Raw genomic sequence first — 7255 nt, 5'->3', positions numbered from 1 at the left:
GGCTAGGATCTGGAACCAACTTCCAAGAGAGGTGGTCCTGGCTCCTACCTTGGGGGGTTTTAAGAAGAGGTTGGATGAATATCTTGCTGGGGTCATTTGACCCCAGTATTATTTCCTGCCATGGTGGGGGGTCAGACTAGATGATCTACTCAGGTCCCTTCCGACCCTAGAAACTATGAAACTATGTGACAAAGCCCACCACTCTGTCTGAGGCTCCCTGCCCCCATGCTGATGCTGACCAGCCCCTGGGCTGCCACCTGGACCCCAGCAAGGATGCTAAAGATGTTCATATGGACAACACCAAGGGTACCTTCCACAAGCTCCTGGGGCTCCAGTCCTACCATCTGTGGGCCCAGCCTGCCAGCCAAAACTAGTGGCTCCATGTTGTCCAGCACACCTCAGACAATGAGCAGTGGCTGGACTCAATCTGGATGAGCTGGGCCATATTTCAGGAACTTCTCAACCAGCTATGCAGCAGTCCACCACCATGCAGATACTCCTCCCCACAGAGACTGGCTGGCCAGCTCTCTGCTCAAGGTGGCCATACCCATCAGCCTGTGCTACACTGGCCACCTCTTCAACGTAGGCAAGGCAATTGCCAGAGAGGCCATCCTGGAGGTCTGCAGCACCCTCCAGGACATGCTGGGGCACACTGTACTCCACAGCCCCCTGGAGTTGATGGTGGGGTTCAAAGCTCAGATCTTCCCACAGTGCTTCCCACATCCCTATCACTTGCCCACCCTGTGGCAACTACATACTACAACCAGTGGGGCTTTGATTCAGTCATGTTACATGTTATATGATGCCACTATACCTCAGCCCAAGCCCACTGGTCAGCAGGCAGCTGAGAGGAGGCAGGCAGGGCCAGGCTGGAAGATGGGCATCAGGAGGCACAACAGAGACTGCCAGGGCCAGGATGGGGTCCTCCTCTGTGGCATCCACTACCCTGACCCCAAAGTGGCCTGCCACTCCTGGGTCTCCAGCATCCTCTTGAGGAGGGCAATGTGCCTCAACTTGAGAGCCAAGAGTCTCTCCTGGAATGCCCAGTCCTCCTGATCCCTGTCACACAGCCTTCTCCTGCTCACACACAGCCCTCGTCCACTCCCACATGAGCCTCCCCACTCACACATGAATTCCTCAGCATGCCAGACCCGTGAGTTGAGCAGCTGCTCCTCCACCATGGTGACTAGTTAGTCCAGCAGCAGGGTACAGTCTTGCATCACTGCTGGTAGGTGGTGCATATGAAGGGCCCTGGCTGAGGGTGGAAGTGACTCTGAGGGTGCTTCCCCAGTGGCAGCTGGTACCTCTTCCCCACATGCATCTCCTGGATGTGAAGAGCCAGGAGAAAGAGGCCATTTATGGGAGTGTGCAACATTTCAGAGATAGCATGCACTATACCAGGGACTGTGTGCTGCTTGGCCTGAGATTGGAGGTTGTGCACACAAAGGTGCCCAGGGACCATGATAAGTCAGCTGGGTAGGCCCCGTCACCAGCAGCTGCCAGCCAAGCTTTCCATTCCTGCTCCCTCCACAGGGGCAGGTGTCCCACTAGGTGCTTTTCACAGGCAGTCTGCCTTCCCCACCCCCTTCCCAGGGGTTAGGGCTGGCTTCTGGCAGCAGCTGCCAAGCCTACTCCATATCCACTCTTCCCCTTCTCTTCCTGCAGGCCAGGCAGTCAGCTCCCATGGTGCCAAGCCCACACCTGGTGATAACTCTGCCCTCCCCTGAGAGGCCTCTCTACAGAAATGGCCTCAGGCAGTGTCCTCCCCTGCTGATGGTCTGCACCCTGATCATGTCTCTGGTGAGAGTCCACCAAGCATGCTGCAATGAGCTGTTCAAGCTCACAAAGCCTGGCCCACTATGCCTTGCTGATTTCATAGACTTCATAGATTTCATAGACATTCAGGCTGGAAGGGACCCTGAAGGATCATCAAGTCCAGTCCCCTGCCCAGGGGCAGGAAGTCAGCAGAGATCATAGGATCCCAGAAAGATAAACATCCAAAACTGTCTTGAAGGCATTCAAAGTGGGTGTTTGAACCACATCCAGCAGCAGTCTATTTCAAACCTTGGGGGCTCGGACAGTAAAGAAGTTCTTCCTTATGTCCAGCCTGAAACGGTCACAGAGGAGTTTGTGACCAATTGATCTTTTCCTCTCTTGGGGTACTCTGGTGAACACCCATAATAAACTTATAGGTGGCCACCAGATCACCCCTGAGCCTGTGTTTTTCCAGGCTGAAGAGCCCCATGGCTCTCAGCCTCTCATCATAAGGTCTGTTATCGTGACCTCTGATCATGTGCATGGCTCTCCTCTGCACTCTCTCAAGCTTCTCCACATCCTTTTTTAATCGTGGAGCCCCAAACTGGATGCAGTACTCCAGCTGTGGCCTCACCAAGGACAAGTACAATGAGAGAATGACGTCCCGGGATTTGCTTGAGAAGCATCTATGGATGCAAGCCAGCATTTTGCTCACTTTACTAGCTGCAGCATCATACTGAATGCTCATGTTCATCTTGTGGTCAATCATGTCTCTTTCTTCTGTAGTGCTAACCACCGTAGCACTGCCGAGCCTATAAGGATGCTGCAGGTTTTTCCTCCCAAGGTGGAGAACCTTGCATTTTTTGGTGTTGAACACCATCAGGTTCTCATCCACCCATTTCATGAGCCTGTCAAGATCTGCCTGGATCACCCTTCTGTCCTCAGGTATGGATGCTTTACCCCAGAGTTTGGTGTTGTCAGAAAACCTGGCCAGCCTCCTTCTGACACCAATGTCTACATCATTGATGAAGATGTTAAAAAGTAAAGGCCCTAGGACAGAGCCTTGAGGGACCCCCACTGGTCACACCACATCATAATGATTGACTTCCATCAACCACCACTCTCTGGGTCCTACTGCAGAGCCAATTCCCCAGCCAGCAGATCGTGTTGAGGTCGAGACCACAGTTAGCCAGTTTTGCCAAGAGGTGATCATGGGATACCAGATTGAAGGCTTTTTTAAAGTCAAGATATATGACATCAATCTCTTCCCCCTTGTCCATGTGATAAGTCACCTGGTCATAAAAGGAAATGAGATTGATCAAGCAAGACCTACCCACAACAAACCCATGCTGGGTATCCTTCAGAATACTGCCATCAGCTAGCCTGTATAGGATGGCTTCTTTGATAATCTTTTCCAAGATCTTCCCCAGGATAGATGTCAGGCTGGTGAGTCTGTAGTTTGCTGGATCTACTTTCCTGCCTTTCTTAAAAATAGACACCACATTGGCCTTCTTCCAATCATCAGGCACTTCACCAGAGCACCAGGAGTTCTCAGCCAGGGGCTGAGCTATGATGTCTGCCAGCTCTTTGAGTACCCTTGGGTGTAAACCATCAGGGCCCGCTGACTTAAAGGTATCCAGCCTATCAAGGTGTTCCTTCACAAGGTCAGCTTTGATGGATGGTAAGGAATCTCCCTCACCCAGGCCTCCCTGTCCCACAGTGGGCAGGGTTGTGCCATGGGACTGGTGAAACACTGACACAAAGCACCCATTTAGCAAGTTTGCTTTTTCCTCAGCATCTGTTGTCAGTTGTGCCATCTGTTTTAGCAGAGGTCCAATGTTGCCCTTGCTTTTCCTCCAGCTCCCCACATATCTAAAAAAAAGACTTTTTATTGTCCTTGATATTTGTAGCTAGCTGGAGTTCCATCGCAGTCTTGGCTTTCCTGATTTGCTCTCTGCAGGTCTGGACCAGAGCAGAGTATTCCTTCTTGTTAGTAGTTCCAGTCCTCCATCCTTTGTAAGTCTTCTTTTTAAGATGCAGGAGGTCTGCTAGTTCCCTGGAGAACCAAGGGGCTGCCTTTCCTCTGAGATGGGATAGACTTTGCTTGTGCATGCAGGATTACAACCACTCATCCTGAACTCCCCTTCCCTTTGGGTTGTGGCCCTTTAGGGCCTCACTGACAAGCCTCCTGAACTTGTCAAAGTCAGCTTTCCTGAAGTCAAGAAATTCTGTATTGCTGACTGACTTGCCAGCTTTATGGTGGATGGTGAAGATGATTAGCTCATGGTCACTGTCACCCAGCTTCCCTTCAATCATTAGGTCACTGATTAGGTCATCCCTGGTTGTTAGTACCAGGTCAAGCAGCGCTTTACCTCTCATCGGCCCGTAGCCTTCCTGCGTCAGATAGAGGTCATCCATGCAAGAGAGAAAGCTTTGAGCCCAGACCAGATTTGGCTGATCGATCCCCCCCATGAGATGTCTGGGTAGTTAAAGTCTCCCATGACAACCATACACCGAGAGAGCGCGGCCTCAGCCAATCCCCTGCAAACTCCTGGTCAAGATCTTGACCCTGGGTAGGGGGTCTGTAGTAGCCTCCCACCATAGTATCCCCAGTGCTGTGTTCTCCACGTATTTTAACCCAAAAGTCTCAAGTTGTCCACCGTGGGTGCCAATGTTGGCTTGCAGGGATGCGTAGCTTTCCTTGACATAGAGAGCTGCGCCCCCACTCCTTTTGTCCACTCGATCCCTCATGTACAGGGTATAGCCATTTATACCTGTGGCCCATAGGTGGAGTCCCATCAGGTCTCTGTTATCCCTATGACATCATAGTTATTTGTGTTTAGCAGGAGGACAAGTTCCTTCTGTTTGTTCCCTAAGCTCCTGGCATTCACATACAAGCACACAAGTGTCCCCTTGGGGGCCCTTGCCTTGCCTACAGTTCATTCCAGGGCCACAGCAGGGGTGGGCTCCCTTAAGTGCCTTGGCCTTCTGGCTTTTCAAGGGTTTCTCATAAGGCCAGCAGTGGCGGTAGTCCCCTCATCCTCCATGGGCTTAGTTTAAAGCCTGGTGGAACAGGTCAGCCAGTGTGGCTGAGAAGAGCCTCCTCCCCAGTGGAGAGAGGTGGAGGCCATCCCTTCCCAGCAGCTCACTGCCTCTATCACCAAAGGGTGGACTGTGATCATGGAAGCCAAAGCCTTCCTAATGACACCAGCGCCACAGTCGTTGGTTCACTACCTGGATCCTCCTCTCCCTCCTTAGCCCATAGCCCGAGACTGGGAGGGTCAATGAGAACACCACCTGCTCCCCCAACCCCTTAAGCCCTACTCCCAAACCCCTGTAGTGCTTCATGACCTGGCTGCGAGTGCTCCAAGCCTTGTCATTAGTGCCCACATGGATGAGGAGCATAGGGTACTGGTCAGTGGGATGGAGGAGTTCAGGGATCTTCACCACAGTGTCTCAGATCTGGGCTCCTGGGAAGCAACACACCCAAGCTAAGGAGTCAGGGTGGCAGATTGCCTCCTCTGTCCCCCTCAGGATGAAGTCTCCCATGACAAACACTGCATTTTGTCTTAGGGAGAGCAGGGGTTGTAGCTACAGTAGAGCCTGTGTTGCCTGCAGGAGCTGGCAACTCAGCAGGCTCTTATGGGGCTACAAGAGGTTCAAAGCTCCAGCGGTAGGGGGGCCTTGGTGCGGCAGGCCTTGGGGCCCTTGACCACCTTCATCCAACCCATGGGCTGGGCAGCACAGGAGGTCCTTGAGTCCTCCCCAGTCCTGGAAGGTGACCATGGCCGACCCTCCATCTGCAGCCTGAAGCTCCTCCAGCTGGCATGCCACCTGGCTCATGCACTGGCAGCCATGTCGTGTGTCTCCCTGGGGGGTTAGGCCAAGTAGGAGTCGGGGGGTCATGACTCTCCTTGGCCCACTCATCCCAGTCCCGGTTGACTAGGCCCCTCCCTCCATGGGAGTTTACCTGCGGGCAGGCTGGGGCTCACTGGGGGGCTTTGGGGTCTCTGCTGGGGTCCCTAGGCTCACGGGGGTGCAGTGGGTTTACACCCGTGTGTCTCACACTGGAGCCAGGACACAAATGATCATCATCATGGTGCCCCAGGTGCACCAGCAAACCTGCGGTTGGACCCTGAGCTTTGACAGTGTCCCAGGCAAGTCTGCACCTCCCCACAAAGGTGGACTACTGGCACTGTTTCTGGGATGAGCTATTCCTTAGAGAAAGAGCACAGAACATTTCTGCACTGTGCTGACTTGCACCACATGCCCCTGAATGCTGCTCGTATTAATACCTCAAAGGGAAACCTATTTTGCTTGTCCTGCCAATATGGGAGTTTGAAATCTGTACTTCCTTGGTACATGTGATATCTTAAATTTACAGTCACATATAAGCTAGGTACAGACATTCAAAAAGCTTGAGGAAAAATCAATCTAAGTTATGTGGTTTTCTGTAAGCTATGTAGTTTATATTGGTATTGATTGGTTAGACTCTGTGTTCCATCATTTTTAAAACAGTCTATATGTGCTGAACTTCATTGCAAGAATAAAAGGTAGACTCATGCATAAAGCTTGTCTACATGAACAGACTAACATAGATGTGAGATTCTTGAGCATAACTACTTCAGATTAATCAGTATGATGAAGTAGGCACATCTAAATTAACAACCAGCTTTTACTCTCTACAAGTCATTGCTCCCCTACATTGCGGGGGATTTCCTCCAAAGTAAATACATGTAAAAATATAAAAAGTCTTTAATATTTCTAAATTGTAAAAATGCTGTTTAATATTTCTAAATTGTAAAAGTACTGTATGATTTCATGTAGTAAACATTACTTAAACCAGATTGTGTGCCAGCATGGTAAACCTTGTGTAAATAGCCCTCCCTGATGCACACAAGAAACTATTTTGTGCATTGATGCAAGACTCTCCAGAAAAAGATGGGAAGGGTAACCATATCCCTGCCTTAACCCTGAATCTTGTTAGTAGCAGATAGAGCTGTCACTGTGAACTATGTCCCACACTCTCATAGACATTGCCAGATTTGGGTGCTGCATCCCAGGCTGCTGAGGGAATTGGAAGAGGTCAATGCAGGACCTCTGGCATGGCTTTATGAGCACTTGTGGTGCTCTGGCCATGTGTCAGAGGACTGGAAAAGGGCCAATGTGGTCCCCACTTTCAAAAAAGGGAGAAAGGAGGACCTGGGTAACGATAGGCCCATAAATCTTAACTTAGTCCTGGGGAAGCTCTTTGAGAAAAGTATCCAGGAACACATCTGTGAGGGACCAGCAGGGGAGATTATGCTTAGGGGCAATGAACATGGGTTCATTAGGGGCAGTTCATAGAATCATAAAATCATAGAAGTAGGGTCAGAAGGGACCTTGTAGATCTTCAAGTCCGACCTCCCGCCTGGGCGGGAGAAAAAAACAAACAAACTAGGCTCAAATGAGTCCAGCCAGGTAGTCATCAAGCCTCTTCTTAAAGATCCCCAGGGTAGGA

Source organism: Crocodylus porosus, unplaced genomic scaffold (assembly GCF_001723895.1).
Source record: "Crocodylus porosus isolate Cpor-Errol unplaced genomic scaffold, CroPor_comp1, whole genome shotgun sequence".
In the NCBI taxonomy this organism is placed as follows: Eukaryota; Metazoa; Chordata; order Crocodylia; family Crocodylidae; genus Crocodylus; species Crocodylus porosus.
Note: the sequence above shows the minus strand (reverse complement) of the source record.